This window comes from Pipra filicauda, unplaced genomic scaffold (assembly GCF_003945595.2).
Source record: "Pipra filicauda isolate LSUMZ 115617 unplaced genomic scaffold, ASM394559v2 scaffold681_size158758_pilon, whole genome shotgun sequence".
NCBI lineage: Eukaryota > Metazoa > Chordata > Aves > Passeriformes > Pipridae > Pipra > Pipra filicauda.
In genome coordinates this window covers 132,800-150,444 of record NW_024104844.1, presented here as the reverse complement: position 1 = coordinate 150,444, position 17,645 = coordinate 132,800, and the positions used below count along the sequence as shown (strand labels likewise).

Below are 17,645 nucleotides of genomic sequence, written 5' to 3'. Positions count from 1 at the left end.
CACTGCACTATGTCCATGCCCTTCTTGCCCTGCAGAGCCCTGGCCTGGACAGAGCACTCCAGCTGTGGTCTCACCAGGGTTGAGTCAAGGAGGGGGAGAAGGATCACCTCCCTCAATCTGCTGGTGCTGCTGCCCCGTGGAGTCTGGGATGTTGTGGGCCATCCTTGCAAAAGGGTCTCTATTAATAATTTTTGTTGTATCCCAGGTCCTGTTGGCAGCACTGCCATCCAGCCTGTCAGCCCCTGGCTGTCCAAGTGCAGGGGGGACCTGCCCGGCTCACAGTGCAGACAAAAATTCCACCACCAAAGTTTTCTCCCTCTGTCTGTCCAGGGCTTCACAAGTGTGCTCACACTGCCCTTCCTTATCACCACTGAGGCAGCCTGCTGTGGCTGATAGTTATTGGAAAGCCTAGCATGGAAACTACTTGTTTTTCTCAGGAGTCAGGCCCTGTCGTGACAGACCTCAGGGGCAGCCCCTGGGCACTGTCAGCCTGTTCTGCAGTGTTCGAACGTGCAGGGAACGCTGCCACAGTCCTTTCACACAGCTCCCCTCCGTTTAACAACCTCTAGGAAGCGTAAATCCCAGCTGAACACCGAGAGACTTAGGGATACTTTCTGTTCGATCTTCTTGGCTAGTTGATGGTATAGCCGGGGAGGGAGGGCACACGTTCAGCCATGCCCCATTGATGGTATGGCCTGGGAGGGAGGGCACTCGTTTCAGCCATGCCCCATTGATGGTATGGCCTGGGAGGGAGGGCACACGTTCAGCCATGCCCCCTCGCCCCCCGCAGCTGTTCACAGGCAGGGACACAGCGGGGTGGCGGCGGGGCCCGCCCGGTGCCCCGAGCGCGGCGCTGGCCGAGCAGGGGCCCCACCGGGGCGGCCGCCGCCGCCTCCCCGCAGGGGGCGCCCGAGGGCCGCGGCTTGGCAAGGCCTGGGGGCTGAGGCGGTTCCCGGCCGCGGTTCCCGGTCTCACAAACAGGCCGTTTCCTGGCTGGTTTGGTTTCCGTAACGGGAGCGGTGTCACTGGGGAAAGGGGTTCCTGTGGCTGCGCTGAGCTGCGGTGACAGCCAGAGCCCCAGTCTTTCCACAGAAAGCAGCGGCTGGCGCGCGGAGGCGGGCAGAGCAGCGAGACTTCTCGGTATCGGGACCTGCTGTTCCTTCCTAGGCGAGAGCAGCTGGAATCCCAGAAATGGCATTCCACCATTGCCAAACGATGCTGAGCAAATTGAAATGAGGTAGAGAGTTGCAGGAGTCAAGGGTTGTCTCCGGGACAAAACCCCGCACGAGTTTGTGCGTTTGGGCACACGGAGTTTCTGTGGTTTGGAGGCGCGGGGGTGGCTTTGGGGAAGCAGCTGGAGAGGGCACTCCACGTGAAACACGACCTCCAGGAGTGCCCTGGGTCGGGAAACTGCACTAATCATCATTTGCATAAGGGTGTGGCTTGTTTTTAAATTCCTTGGTGTACAAGCAATAAGTGAATAACAATTTGGTTTTATTTGTACACGAGGTAACAAGCAGAAGGGTTGAGTGTCCCATTCCAGACCATAAACTAAGTCATGGGCAAAGCACAGGCCAGAATTCAGATTCTGTGAAGTCCAGCCCACCTTCCTGTCGACACCAAATGCTAGTACCATATTTCTGCAGTGATTCACACCCTTCCATGTCATACAGTTTGATGCTTCTCATTGTACAACTCTAGCACGCAGCTTTCATTTCATAGCAACTCTGAAAAGCTATTAACCCTACCTTACACTGGCAGAAAGGAACCATTATTAGCTTGGGATATTAACTCTTATTTGCAATCTTAACAAATTTCCACAAATAGAGGTATTACTATGGTTTCACTAAAGCCAATTCCTGCCATTTCAGAGGGGGCAGGAATTCTCTTTCTGAAATGCTAAGAGCATTAAAGCAGTTAGTTCAGTACCACTGGGACTAGATCTTAGTGCAGGGATTAAACCCTCTAAAGCCAGGGTTAAATTTAAACAATGGTGAAAGAGATATGGACTCTAAAAGAGGTGTTCTCCTTGCTATCTCTACCTCTCTATCCACGAAACCCTAGTCCATCTCTAAACAAGCAGAAGACCTTTTTTTTTCTGGGTCAGTTTTCTGCCAAGTAAGGAAGCTAAATCATCTCAGAGTCTGACAAGGGCAAATTGGGGCAACATAAAGAGGGAAATAACACAACTGCGATCAAGGGGAGACAAATGTAGGATGAAGGAACTCCCTCCTTTAGCTGTGATGACTGGTCCAAGCAACCTTAAGCCATCAACTTCACCAGTAGCTGAGCATTTTTGTCCTATACCTTCACACACCTAAAGATCTTCTGCTTGCTAGAGCAGACACAATAAGCATTTATTTCATTAGGATCACATCTTGATTTTATTAAACATCCTTTGTATTGCACTTATAATTTTCATATTCCTGGCAGCATGGGCTTTGATGTGTAAATTCTTCAGACAGGTTCTTGGAATAAACAACACAGTTTTCTGAAGCCAAAAATAGCTTCAGAATAGTTCTTAGCAGAGCCCCAGAATACATGTGAGAGGCTGGGAGAAGTGTGGGAGGCAGCTCAGACTGGCCTCCAGTCAGGGATTCCCAAACCATATGTGGTGCACAAGACATTTCAAAATCTCCCCTATGCAGGAAAGTGCAGAGAGAAACTGTCACCAAAATGCAAAAGAGGAACTCCCAAGCCCACATCTGTCTAGGTTCGTTATGAAGTCTGCCAGGTAATTTCTAGTCACCATGTAAACTTAAAACTCTAAAGGAGAGTTCCACTATGACTAAAATTCCTGTATGAGAACTAAGATTACCACAGTTTAAGTTAATTCCATGTTCCTGGGAACCCAGAAAAGATGTCCCATTCTGTTATCTGTCCCATTGGACAGATAACACAGCAATACTACAAAGCCTTTGCCATGGAAAAATTGCTGGTTAATAGCTCCTATGAAGGAGTGTATCTTTTGTCATTTGCAGTGGAAAAAGTTAGGTTGGGAAGATGGTTCATGCATTGAATGTATCTTTTTGCTCTTCTCGTTGCATTATTTTCTTCCAAAGTCTTTGTCATATAAAATATTAATAATTTATGAAGTTACTTGCCTTCCATTCAGGTGTCATGTCACCCATCACAGCTACAGGTGAGGATGGCTTTCCTTATCCACTGGCAACTAGCTGAGAGAAAAAGAATTTCAGGCAGTTCTCCAAGAAGATCTAGACCATCATTTTCAGCCACGACCTGAAAAACAAGCTTCAAGAGCACAAAAGGACACAAGGTGATGTCTGTTGTGGTTGTCTGAGGTGAGCCACTATGTCCTGCTTCCACTCTCACAAGGGAAGAACTTGGATTTTTCCTGGCAGTGGTATATTCTGGGGTAGTAGTTTGCCTCTGGGGATAATTATGATGTATTATTTTGTTTCTCTCCCCCCGTGTTCCCTTTGTTTACACCTGTTTGTACAATGCATTGCTTATGACTGAAGGAAACCATTTCTTCAAAGCCTAGAGAGCTTGGTTTCATTTTCTCAATTTAATATTCCCACAGTTCTGCATGGAGTGCAAAACAGTGTGTGCCTCTGCTTTTTTATTAGGGACCCCAGGGCCCTAGCTTGGCCCAGTGGCTGAATTGTGCCATTTTGCCAGTCAGTCCTTGGCAGAAAAGTTACCTAAGTGAAGATACCAGAGCTACCATCACCCTGGGCTGCAAGACAGCAATGATTGTGAGAGGAAAGCAGGTTTAGAAGTGAGAAGTCATTTTAGCTGTGAGTGTGTGGAACTGTGCAAGAGCTCTTGGCATATGCATGGCACACTCATACCTGGCCTTGCAGCCTCTTTGCTGTGTATATGTGAGAGACAACACTGTGAATATTTAACTATCTATACATGCCTATAATGATACATAGTGGACATGCATTCTGTGGGGGTTCATGCAGCACAGTGGGGTCACAAAGGACAGCCTGTGCATGTAACATAGCAGCTCCCTTGCTGAGGAAAACAAGGCAGATAAGAGTAGGCAGCCCAGTCTGAAAAATTCCAGCTACTGTAACAGAAGTTACCTTGAGAAAATCCCTCAAAAGGGAAGCCCTTTGAGGGATTTTCTGGTGTGGGCAATGCCAAACTCATAATATGCAGAAGTGAAGGAGAACGGTTAAGTATGGGAGTGCTTTGCCAACTATTCAATCCAGAGGCTTCTGTAATCTGTCATCAGAGGTTTAGGTTTGCTGTTTCAAATATCTTTTTTTCACTTACACTGCTAAGACATCTCTGATGGCCTGTTTTGTTGCATATGAAAAAAAGTGTAAATAGCATAAAATCAACAGAAAGTGGACCATTAAAAATGCCAGAAATACTCTTAGATTCACAACTAAGTCCATCTTGACCATCTTATAAGAGCTTTTTGTGCAACCTACCATCATTTTGGAGAGTTCCTAAATGGCTGGAAATTAGCATTGAAGCTTGGAATACCCTCCACCTGCACTAGGTCCATAGCAACACCCACGAAGACAGCCAAAATATATCATCCAAAAGTCAAAGCATGGGATACATAATTTTATGCCACTATACCTGTATGGGATTTGTGAGCTCTGGGGAAAAACATAATTGAATTTTTTTAGGTTAGCAAAGATTCTCCATTCACTTTCAACAAAGTGAATTTTTAAGAAATATCTTGTCCAGGTAGTCAGGATTTGCTATCATAGCATGATGAAATTTAGGAACAGGCTGCTTCAGTGCTTCTTATATCTCTAGACAGTAGTTGGAGGTGGAGAGTTACAATATGTCACACAGTGTTAGATAATGTCTTTCAGACATAAAAAGCTCTTCATAAAGATGGGTAGTTCTGCCTTTCAAGGTTTTACTGATGGCAATTAAGGTAGCAAAGATTAGTAGAGAAGGGATTTTCACTTATCATAGCAACCACCTAACTTTAGGCTGAGGCGTGATGGGATGCTTTTCCTCCTACCTCTGTTCTGTGGCAACAGAATGGGGTACACAAAGTTTGGGTTGGGTGGAGTCGTGGGTTTACCCTCTGATTTTCGAAAGACCTATAGCAGTCACGAGCTGAGAGCAAGCTTACAGAAGTTCCTTCACTGTCCAGGAGAAACCAGCAAGGCATTCTTAACTCTTCAGAAATGGAAACGTTCGCATTTCTTTTTGGTTAGTCCCGCAAACAAGTCAAACTTACATCAAGTACAAAGAAAATTCTAGTTGTTCAGAATCTATGACTGTTCACTTGTGGTGTTTAAAGATGTGCCTGATTAAGTTTTTCACCAGACTGTTCTAATAAATGCAGCACAGAGTGATCTGATGCCAGACACATGAGTTCAAAAGCTTGATTACCCCCTGGCATTCAGAAAAGCTCTTACTGCTTTTCACTTCATTGTCATTGGCTGTCATTACTGACACGGATTATCCTGAGATATACTACAGAGATCATGCTTTCTGGGCTGCTTCAGATTCCAGTGGTGGAGGAGTTTTGCAGAGAATCTCTTGGGCAATATGGGCAGTAAAATACCTGACAGAAATTTACTCAACTATGAAAAAACAGAAAATACATGCCTCTAGGTCTTTTCTGTCTGGCTCTGAAGTTAATACTGGCAAAAAATTTCACTCCGAAAGGCCTGTTTCTACTCATTAAAATTACCTAGAATTAGATCATTAGCTCAATCTGTGTGGTTAAGTTACATTCAGAAACTGAAGCTTGTTCACTTTACAAACAGTGCCTGTTTCTTTCAAGTGACTCTAATAAGAGAGCAGACAACCAGCTCAGCAGTAGATGTCTACACCTGATCAGATGAAACCCATGATCAGCAAAATTGTTGCCTCAGTGATTAGATTAGAGGCTCTCAATCCCTACACTTTTCATTGTCAATACATGTTTTCTTTTGATCACTCTGCATAATCGTACTACTTCATTATGCTGGGTATATGATGGGAAGTGAAGACCTGAAAATGAATCATTTAGGCTCACTTCTGTAAAACAAAGTGAATTTTTTTGATTGTGGTCCATGATAACATTTCATTTAGATTTTAAAAACATCAGGAACATGTGTTCTCTAGAGAACCATATGCTCACGTTTTTTCTTCATGTGTAATAAACCCAATGTCAAAACGTTGAAACTTTGCTTGGGATTGAAACTGGGCTCTGTTTAACAGCACTAAAAACATACTGAATTCATCCAATTAGGTCACCAAGTTACAAAAGGATATTACAATGAAGAAGAACCTACCATATTTTAAACAGCTTTGTAGTGTTTTCCTTTCACATTTGCTACACAAACTATAATGCTGATTAAGATGGTCACATCTGTATCAGTAAGCTGGATGACTGGGGTATGTTTTCTGATTGTGCAAATGAATGGGACAGCCTGACTTGCTTAGAGCAGCACAGATAGATCTTCTCCACAGCATGGTCTTCACCATGTCAGGTATTGCAACCAGCCCCTTGCCTCCTGTTATCCCTCAAGTCAGTCCTGGCCATCTTCTGAGGGAATGCCAGTTAAAAGGTCATGTGGCAAAACTGAGCCAGGTAGAGAGTTGGTAAGCACCAAACAGCACAACTGATAAATGCTGCTTCTCAAGCCAATGCCTTGGCCCTGTTCAGCTTGTTTGCGGTTTGCTGTTAGTTTACTACTGCTCAGTAGAAGTCCCTAAGTAGCACAGACTGGCCCGTGGCCACACCACTAAAGCTCCCTTCAGAGCAGATCTCCTCATGCCTCAGTGGTATCCTGGTGGTTTAAGATATGTTATTATTCAGTCTGCTGCTTTCAGTTCAAAGTGTTTAAAATAAGGTAAGAGGTGTTTTGCAGGGTGTTCTAACAGCCGGCGATGTAGGGTGTGTATTCCATGCCCAGGGATACACTGTAGCAAAAGCGGAGGGCACTCTGTGAGCGGACTGCAAAAGATGCCGATATATTATGGAAGACTGTAGAGAAGAGAGACAAAGCCACGATAGTCCTGTACGTATTACCTTTTAGAAAAAGAGCCTGGAGTGCACTGTCCCCAGAACTGTGCCTGGGCTTTGTCCTTTGTAAAGCAGATAGGAGAGAGACAAATCAGAGCCAGAGAGTGAAACTACAACTAAACAGACTGACTGATCAAAGTCTCTCTCCTTTGCCCTTGCACATTTAGCAGCAATAGCATCTTCAGGTTGTAACAAAATGTTAAACAATGGACCAGTATTGGCTTTGGGAACTCCCCATGGACTGGAGAACTGTAATCTAGTCAAACCATGCTTAGCTCATAGGTTTTCTAAAACCAAAACTTTCCAATGTCAGAATTGCACTTTTCATTTTTGGACAACTGTCCTTGAAGGGAATATACAAGTTCTGCACAAAAGATAACATAAACCTTTGCTGATCCAGTGCATTTTTGTGTATGGAGCATTTTTTTATATGGTTTGTGGCCAGGCTTTGAAACAACACTGTTGCTTGCTAACAGTCAAAGTGACACTATCATCTGTTTTGCAGAGATATGATTTTATTACAGTGGTACCCAGTGAAGAATCCCCTTTAATAAAAGACTCGTAAATGTCTTTTTTCAAAAGACCTTATCTGAACGATAAAATCTGTCTTCAGGCATGAGCTATAAAATAAGGCCGTGGCACTGAAGATGATTTTGTATTTTGGCAGCAATGCAGACAGTGCTTTAAAATTTGAGCTGGTTTGCCCTGATTCAGTCTTTTTTTGGTAACTTCAGAGATATCACCAAATGTAACACTGTTTTATAGAGTTAGGTTTTTTTAACAGATTTCATAAAAAAAACCAAAAGAAGGCTGGTTTTATGCCTGCAATTTTTATGGACCAATAAATCTAACAAGTACTGGGTTTCACAGCCAAATTCCAGCTTTGTGCATGTTATTTTCATTGTCTTTGTAGAAACACTAATTACTATAAGACTCTGTACAAAATCTTGTAGTTACAGGTTTGTCGTCTACTGGTAAACACTCTGAGAAATCACACGGGTTTTGGGAGTTTTTTTACACACTTTTATGTTTAAAGCTTAGCCTGACTGACTGGTGACTGCTTGCAGAGAACTATGGTTCAGAGCAATAGCAATAAACAAAGTAATACATGTGAAATCATTTCAGAACTGGGTGATAGCATCTTCGGTCAATTCAAGCCAACTGTATGCCCAGAAAGCCATTTGTATCCTGGGCTGGATCAAAAGCAGTGGGGCCAGCAGGTCAAGGGAAGTGATTCTGTCCATCTACAGATGGACAGGTGAGATCCCACCTGGAGTACTGCATCCAGATCTGGGGTCCCCAGCACAGGACAGATATCAACCTTTGGGAACAAGTCCAGAGGAGGGCCATCAAGATGATTAGAGGGATAGAGCACCTGTCCTAGGAGGAAATGCTGGGAGAATTAGAATAGTTAAGCCTGGAAAAGAGAGTGACCTAACTGCAGCCTTCCAGTACCTGGAGGGGCCTACAAGAAAGATGGGGAGGGACTTTTTACAAGAGCATACAGTGATAGGGCAAGGGAGAATGGCTTCAAACTGAAGAAGAGTAGGTTCAGAATAGATATTAGGAAAGAATTCTTTACTGTGAGGGTGGTGAGGCTCTGGACCAGTTTGCCCAGAGAAGTTGTGGATACTCCATCCCTGGAACTGTTCAGGACCAGGTTGGATGTAGCTCTGAGCAACCTGGTCTAGTGAAAGGTGTCCTCCCCCATGGCAGTGGGGTTGGAACTAGATGAGGTCCCTTCCAACCTAAGCCATTCTATGATTCTATGAAGAGTCCTTTTTTTCATGCACAGTGGGACCTAGCCTGGTTTCCTGGGCTGGGAGGTGGTGGGGCAGGGCCTCTACCTGCCTGGCCAGACACAGGTAGATGTTCACATCCTGGAACACCTGTGTTTCCCCAGACTGCTTCAATACCCAACAGCTGCACATGCAGCCTACCTCCAAAATTCCCCGTGTACTAGTGCATCACCCAAAAAACCTATTAATCCTGGGCCCTCCTATCACCAGCTCCGCTCAGCACCACAGGCAGTGCCTCCCACCTGTTATCAGCTGTTTCAATGCCTAGTCCCATGTATAGTCCTTCACTGCAAATCCCTTACCTGCTGACAGGTCCATGGTGCTTGTCTGCAAAGCCATATGATTGCCAGCTACAGAGCCACAGGGCTGCAGAGCCATGAGCAGCTGTGCAGCAAGGCACAGCCAGGACAAGGCCAGGACACCCACTGGCTGTGTGTTGGCCACGGTCGCTACAGTCTGTAGGTTGAGGTCTCCTTTTCAGTTGGTGTGGTGAAGAGAGCGACCACCAGATCATCGCCACTACTGAGAAGGAATTGCATCTAGGCATTTTTAAAAAGCTCATAAGAAAGGAAAGCGACTGATTTGGATGTAGCTCTGCTGGCATGGGAACAACCATGAGCTGCAGAAAACCAAATATGAGAGGCATATGGCTAAAAACAAGTTGTAATATTTGTTCTTTATATTGTATAGGTGACAAGCATGCTGACAATTTACTTGCCTTCACTTCTCCCTCATCCCCATAATCTGCATACAGGCAAACATAATAGCGATCCCACAAGACTGTGTGTCTGTAATTCAGTTTTATCACCCCTGAGTCCTCATTAGAAAAAAAATGACAGTTCTTTGGTCTTGTCAGATGGCAAAAATTAACCATCTTTCATAGAATCATAGATTCAAGATTGGAAAAAACCTGTAAGATCATCGTGTCCAACTGTTAACCCAACATTGCCATGTTACCACTAAATCATGTCTGTGGAAGGGAAAGGAGTATAAGTAAACAAGGAAGTGGATATATTGGGCTCCTGAGAGAGAAGGAGGAATTTCTATAAATAACTGTGTCATGTTGTGAGAAGATGCCAGCTGCAGGAGGTTGCTCCTTACTGGAATTAGCTACAGAAAGAGGGAGAGGAACAGGGCTCACATATACAGTGTGCCAAAAAAATGAGCGGCTGCCTGAGGCTACCCCTTAAAAAAGCATTTAGACAGCTTCCGGTGTTGCCAGAAGGGAATGTTCCCAGGGTGACAGACAGGTCATACCCACACTCCAATTCCCAAGCCTGTCCCTGAACTATAATCCTGCGTGCTTCACTGGCACTTCTATCGATATTACAATACCATCACGTTGTATGTAGAATTTAAAGATCCTGATAACTTGTATGAATATGGCCTTATCCTCTACTTTTATTTCACAGTCCCCTGAGGACTATTCACTGCCTATATCTGCACAGAAGTTGTAAAGTTTCTTCTGCGGCTGAGTTGTGTTTGCTCCTGCTTGAAAAAGCAGCTCACAAGACACTTACTCCTTCCTACATAACACTGTATAACAAATTAAGAGTCACAGTCGTTTATCAAAATACCTACTAGAAATCTTTTTGGTTTAAAGTACTCTTAACCAAAAAACTGACCAGAAAATACACCCCAAATGACTTTTTAGATAGGAAAAAGATCAATTTTCCCATTCCATACCAGATTTGAAATGTATATTGTAACCATGATCAACAGTATCATGATTCAAAAACTGGAAATAAATTACTGTCCTTTCCTGTTTAGCATAAATTTGTCACTGATATTTCAGGTAGATCTAATCAGAGTTGATTTAGTCATAGGTAATTATTTTCCCAAAAAGTCATTACACGGTACATTAGCCAAGGAACAACATTTTAATGCCTACAACTGCATAATTAATTTAGCCTACATGTGAAGGCTGAGAAGTTCACCCAGAAGAGGAGGTAGACATTTCTTATCACCTTTGATTTGCTTACATTCCTGTGGCTTACTGCATATCAGCAATAAATTCCTACTAAGCATTTCCATAATTCAGATCGCTGTGTCATCACCCAAAAACCTGGCAGGAGCTAGCCTGCAAAAGAGCAAACGTCTACAGCAAATGGAGCACATCCAGTCTGTGATTGATCGCTCTCTCTACTTGCATACTTAATATGCCTCATTAAAAGTGAAACTGCTGGTTCATTCCCTCAACACAAAGTGGAGAAGACTGATAATAAACCACACAGCTTGGAGTATGTTCATCATGAGTGTCCTCAGCTGCCCAGATCTCTGAGAGTCCCTGGAGTTCTATGGAAAATGAAAGTATTACAGTATCTTCTGACTGCTGCAGCTTTAGAGGAGGAATTCCATGTGTGATCCCCTGGGAAACTCCAAGTTTCTATTTCAAAATCCCACCAGTGTAAAACGCGAGTAGGTGGCCATCAGCTGAACCACTGCAAAGCCTTCCACCTACCTTCTGCAGAAAGCAGGGGTAGTTTTCAACAACAAAATATAGTCTAGATGATACTACACTTAAAGCCTCCTCCTCTCCTTACAGATGTCCCAAATATCCAGGGAGTTGGTGTACCATATCCTTGTTCTCCTCCAGAAGTTCCTTGTCTTGCTCCCTTCATGAGATAGCATTAAGAAAAATAAAATCTGTAGAGGTCCTTAATGTTTGGAGGTTTGCCAGCAGCTAACTGCCTGAGAACATGATTGGTTAGCATGGCAAAAAACAGTGACTTAGACCTTCCCAACTGACCTGTGTCCCCCACAGAAGCAGTGATTTTTGTCCAGTTCTACAACAAACTTCTTAAGATCATTCAAAGGAGTACAAGCTGAGCAGTGCAGTCCCTCAGGGAGCCCAGAAAGATCCCAGCCTGCAAAGGCCAGGGTTTGCTTGGTGTTATCTATGCAAATTCCAAGGGGTTTTCTCATCTGAAAGAACCCGGGCAAAGAAGAGGAAGTCACACTTCCTTGCACACCCACGTGAAAGATGATTGACAGTAAAGGCATTTGCTGCATTGCAGTAGTTTCTCCCTTTGTCACTCAGTGTTGCTCTGTAGTTCTGTCAGGGGTTCCCAGCACTGGCTGGTTTGGTCTTATCGTGATAGCCTTACTGGAAACTGTTGTTCCTGTTGTTATTCTTCTCAGGATTCATCATTCATTATTATTGCACCAGTTTTCAGAAGTGCTTCTCAAGTGGAAATTCCCAACTCTGAATTTAAGCAGATTACTTGTCTAGTTACCTTATAGGAAACCAGGAACAGGTTGTGCTTTTAGAATTATCTGGTTTACCTACCTGAGTTACTTTCCTTTGAAAATGAAAAAAGGCTGTGTCGTAACTGGAAAGGATAACCAGCTTTATAATGGGTTGTGTGTCAGATGATAACCTTGGTTATTGTTGTTTCTGCACCAAGGCTCAGCTCTCCAATATAAGATGCAGCTGTCAGAGCCAAGGAAGTAACCTAATCACCTGGACACAGCAATCAGCTGTTCCCTGCAGTGGCACAGCCACCATGGCACAGGCATTCTATGATTCTATGATTCAATGAATTTTCCCTCTGAATTCTCTGACATAATTCTATTGCTCATATAACTTGCTTGAAGGAGCACCTGGAATTCACCCTAAAGCATCCTCTTGTGCAATTGGCTAAAGATAAAAATAAAATTCTGGAATGAGAATTTACATTGAAATGGTTTTCATTTATGGTGGAGCTTCAATTAAAAATCAGTCCATGAATTCAGCCTGAAAACAACACAGTTTGAGGACTGGGACAATTTTCAGGGAGGTCTAGAAAAAAAAATGAGGAAGGAGACAGTGAAAGAGATAAAAAAAGATGACTGATTTCAGCTTTTAGGTTCCTGCCTGATAGTGAAGCGATTCTGAAAGACAACTTTGAATAAATTAAAACTCACCTGAAAGACAAACACTGATACTATGCCCTTTTTCCTACACAATGACAGGTTATGTCTTTCCACATAAACTGTTGTAAAAAGGATAACAAATTATTAAAATAAAGGAGATAACTGATAAGAAGAAAATACCGAAACTACTTCTGAAGCCATTTTCTCAGCACTAGGAATATGTAGGGCAAAATAAACATTTTAGTATCTCTGGCAAAATAAAGTGGGAAAGAGAGTGTGTCCTCACGATGCAATAGAGCTATATTATGTCCATGGGCTTTTTTTATTTTTTCTAAATGAAAATTAAGAGGAAAGAAGGGCTAGAAAAGGTGTGGAGATGGAAGTCAATCTTTGGTCTGCATGGCTGGTTCCAAGGATGCTATTAACAGACGGAGATAATTCTTTGTGCAATAGTGGGAGAAGTATTAATAAAAACTAATAAGTAATAATTCTAATTAGGAGTCAGGAGTCACAATCAAGCAATTCCCTCTCCTTAGAAACTACCCCTTCTTATGTGCATGTGTGGTCCCCGAAGACTTGCCTCTGCAACTCATATCTCAGTCATTACCTCATAAGAAGGGATAATTTGACAGCATATATATGCTTTGTATTTTGTTTCAAATGGGACCACATTAGTCATAGGTTGCACACTCCTCTTATGCACATTCCTCTCTTTTATATTTCATTTTAACCTTCTTCTTTTGTTCCCCTTGCATCTAATTGGAATTGAGATTTTTATAGGGGAAAAAAAGCATTTGAAACTTGCATTCACTTCCCATTCCTGCCTTTGCAAAGTGGAAGGACCTCCTGCAAGGTCTGATGTTGTCACATTACTAAACAAAGTTAGTCAGAAATTAGGAGTTAGAGATCTGTGAGGTAAAAATGGCAGTACTTTCTATTTTGACTGCAGTTACTCGTTCAGCTTGGAAGAATGTTTTAGGAGCTCTGGAGCTGAAACAGAAGCATCATGAAAAGGAATTCTGAGGGTAGATAGAGGTTGGGTAGGAAGTGAGTTTCTGAAGAGAGTTGAGAAACAAAAAGGATCTGAAAAAGTTACTTAGATACCTTGTCAGGAAAAAAAAAAAAAAAAGGGAACTGTGGATTTCAAACTTTGAAAAAACTTTTATGGCCCTGTGCCCATTTTTACCTCTGAAAGCTATATGTGAAGTAACTCTAGGGAAATCAGAAGAGCTGTATCTCTGGAAAGTGTCACCAAGCCCTGCAGCCATCATGGCAAAGTCACCATTGGTTTTCATGAAGAAAATAATTCTCAGTAACAAATATCATGAAGCAATACAATATAATGAATTAATCTGTAATTGGCTTTCATTTGCTTTTATGAATCCACATTTCTTTCCCTGTGAAGCAGCAGGGAAGTAACTCCCAGAGTAATCCCTTCACCTCAGGATGAACAGCTCTCCTCTGGAATGAGCAGCAGTCAAAAAAGCCTCACCTAAGCCTGCTTCCTGTACCTCATCTGTTAATCGACATTGCATGTGCATGTGTTTACTTTATGAAATGCATGTTAGAAAAGGAAGGTAGAGCATTTCATGTACCTATTATATATTCTTTTTACCAAATAAATGCTTTGGAGATGTTTTCCTGGCACGCAGTTGGTTCTCTCAGTCTACAAGCTGGCCCAGACACCAAGTTTTGAAGTCTATTTTCCACACAGTCAACCATAATGTTGCACTCCCCACATGCCCCAGAGTCACTGCCACCAAAGCTGCAGTGCTGCCTTTGCAGGTATCGTAGCACAGCCATATGCTCCAGGGCCAGTTTTTGGGCTCTGACCAAGGAATCCCACCTCTTCCCATGAGTTACTGAGATTCCAGACAAAGGCAGCTCAGAGACACAGCAGTGTCAGGGTGTTGGTCATCACAAGTTTGCATTAAATTTCAGTCTCACCAGTCCCCAGAGGGAGGACTTCATTTTCCTCACTGTATCTCAACCTCCTGCTTTGCATTTATTAGTGCACAGATGGATAGGAGTCCCTCCTCCCCTTCCTCTTTTCTCTCAGACCCAAAAGGTGATTTGTGCAATTTCCAAATTATGGATACTGGGCAATACAAAAAGCCAGTATCAGAACTCATACGCACATGGCGTTAGCAGTCACCTGGCTTCACCTCCTACTGCATAAGCTACCAGATAAAATAACTTCCAAACCATCATACTGTAGCCTTCAGTGTTCCATCAAGAGAGGGAAGGCCTCCATTTCTTCTTCTCTTTGTCCTTCTTAAGAGAAAAGAGAAGAGAAGCTGAGTTGCTGCAGAGGAGTCCTTCTGAGCTTTGATAAATGGTGTCCAGAAAGTTTTCCAGATGATCTGTCTTGAAAATCAATGAGATATATCAAGGATGCCAAGGAATGAATAAACAAATTAATGGAAAAACAAACTAGCAGATAACTAAGTGTCCTGCCTATTGCATGGAGATTTTTGTGGTGCAGTTTCAGAGAAATTATGCAATTGTGGAAGTACATTTCAACACAGGTTGAAATTCCCTCATCAGACTCCCAAATTCTGCAAGACTTGATTCTAGGCCCAACAGGTAGTCTATTATTTCCCTGTCAGTCATTATGGTTTGAAAGCTGTGTTCAGTTTTTTTACAATTAATCAAATGAATGCTAAACCTACATAGATGTTAAGAAACTCTTCATAAAAATCACAGCTGAGAAGGTGAAGGAGAATGACTAATCCAAAGCAAACACTACTTTGCATAAATTAAGAAATAAATATAGGGAGACATATCTTTCACTGCAGAGCACTTCCCTTTGGAGAACTCCATGGCTAATTGCAAGTTAATGTAATGCCATTCCACAGGTTTCAGTTTTGGCCCCAACTCTGCTATTAACAATCTGTCTGAAGACAATGGTGTCTCAAGTGAGAAAAAAACTGAGCATGAGATAGAAGGCATGGAAAAAGTATTTAACAATTAAAGAAGAAATATTGATGTAAATTTTTGCTGCTGTAGAGGGAGCACATGTTGGTTTCTCAACTGTTCAACATGCTCATAAATTATCCATCTACTAATATAAAACATACGCCAATGCACCTGATGTATTCAAGCTGAATACGACCAATTACAAATGGATTTTGCAACCGTGAGCAGCTGATGGTAAAATGGTAGGTGATACTCAATGCTCATAAGTAATGTGTGGGGGAAAAAACAATCCTAACTTCACAGCTAAGGAAAGCACCATTGACACCACCATCAGCATCACTGCTCCTACCATGAAGCTTGACTACATGCAGAGTATACTGTCTCTCAGTGCCTTGGCAGACTCCTGGAAAAAAAGGCTACCATAATGAGTAGGTTGCAAAACATTTCTAAAGCTACTGATCTTGCAGAAAAATATTATAGTCCATATATGATACAGACAGGTACAGCCTGCACTAGAGAGAAGTGATTTAGACTAGAGGATGAGGACTCTTTTCCCTTAAAACTGACTATGTAAAGACTGCATGGCTGCCACCATATATATACCAAGCCACTTACTGTACAAGCAGCCCAGTAAAGAGAGAACATCCTTTGTCTGGGTCTACCCTGCAGATTGGCATAGAGGCATATTAATATTCATGTAAGTGTTACCAAAAACTGTCTAATACAAAGGAAATTGCCAGCAGCTGTCTTTTTCTTTCTTCTGATTTTGCTTAGTTGAAGGTGTATCAGTGAAGCATCTGTCTCTTCTGTCCAGGCTACAAGAAGCAGGGTCTGCACAGAGCATAATGCCACATTTTTTTGGTAATATAGTGCTAAAATTTTATTTAGCCATAACAATTAAGGTTTGACATCTCAGATTTCTAACAGTTCCATGTTGTCACCAGTTCAGTGCTTAGTAGTACTGGTTAAAAAGAGACATGTAGTTGTCAGCAGTATTAGGTAAGGAAGAAAGAACATCACTATGCCAACTATATAAATTCATGAAGCACTCATATTTTGAATACTGCACACAGTTCAAGTGATTTCCATAGAAATAAAGATTAAATAGACCTGAATTCCTGAAACTGACCAACAGATCAAGAGGAGATAATGTAGAAGTTGATAAAGCATAAGGAATGTGAGAAAATAAGTACAGAGGAACTGTTCATTGTCGCTTTTGGCATAAGAGCTAGAGGACAGCTAGAGCTCACTGAATAGCCTAGTGGCTGGTGACAGGTTTAAAGCAGAGACAGACATTTCACATTTCACCTGCTTAAACTGTGGAGTCCCTTGCCACAATGAATAGAAAATTTGAGAAGTTTACATGAGCTCAAAAAAATACTTAGGTAAATTTGTATAAGAAAAACCCTTCCAGAGACACTAAACACAAAAATAATTCATTCATCTGGTTCTTAAGAAATGTAGATGTACCTGTTGAAGATAGAGTACAAACTAGATGAAACTTTGATTTGACTCAGCAGAAACTCTGATATGTCCTTACATAAAGTAGAGAAGACTGTTGTGACTGGACAGAAATGTCAAAAAGGTAATGAATGGTTCAGAGAAGCTCTGCTCCTGGCTAACTCATCAAGACTGGTCTTGGAGTGCTCTGCAACAGAGGAAAAGATTTAACTTTTCCTACCTGTCTGTTATTCCCTACATTTCCTAGATAGTACTTTTTGTTTCTTCCATCTCCTCACTCCCAGTTTTCCCAGATGCCAACCCACTGGGCTCCAACAAGTGGAGAGATAATGCAGTGTTGTATGGCTAAAGGGGAATGTGTGCCTCTAGCTCCAGCCTCACAATCCTCCCCAGGATGGATTTGATTTGGAAATGGTATAAAGGGAAGCAGCTTGTCTCATCATGTGATGCAACGTGGTTGAAGCAGAAGCATCTTTGTCACAGGACACAGTCCTGGCAACTGTGAAAAAGTAGCTACCTCCACAAAATATAAGGACAGCATTCTGATCTGACTTGTATCAGTGGAGAAATAAAGTTAAATCTTTAGGGAAACAAGCAAGGATGACGGCAAAAGCAAGGATGCTTCTAATGTCCTGACCCAGAGTCCATCA

The 17,645-nt window shown here is 42.5% G+C and overlaps 1 long non-coding RNA gene across 1 annotated transcript; it reads left to right on the top strand.

Annotated features, from left to right (window-relative positions):
• Window positions 1-845: 845 nt before the first annotated feature.
• LOC120324736 lies at window positions 846-3,303 on the top strand. Its single transcript, XR_005566264.1, has 2 exons — window positions 846-1,237; window positions 3,116-3,303. It is a non-coding gene; the product is annotated as an uncharacterized LOC120324736 (long non-coding RNA).
• The last annotated feature ends 14,342 nt before the right edge of the window (window positions 3,304-17,645 follow it).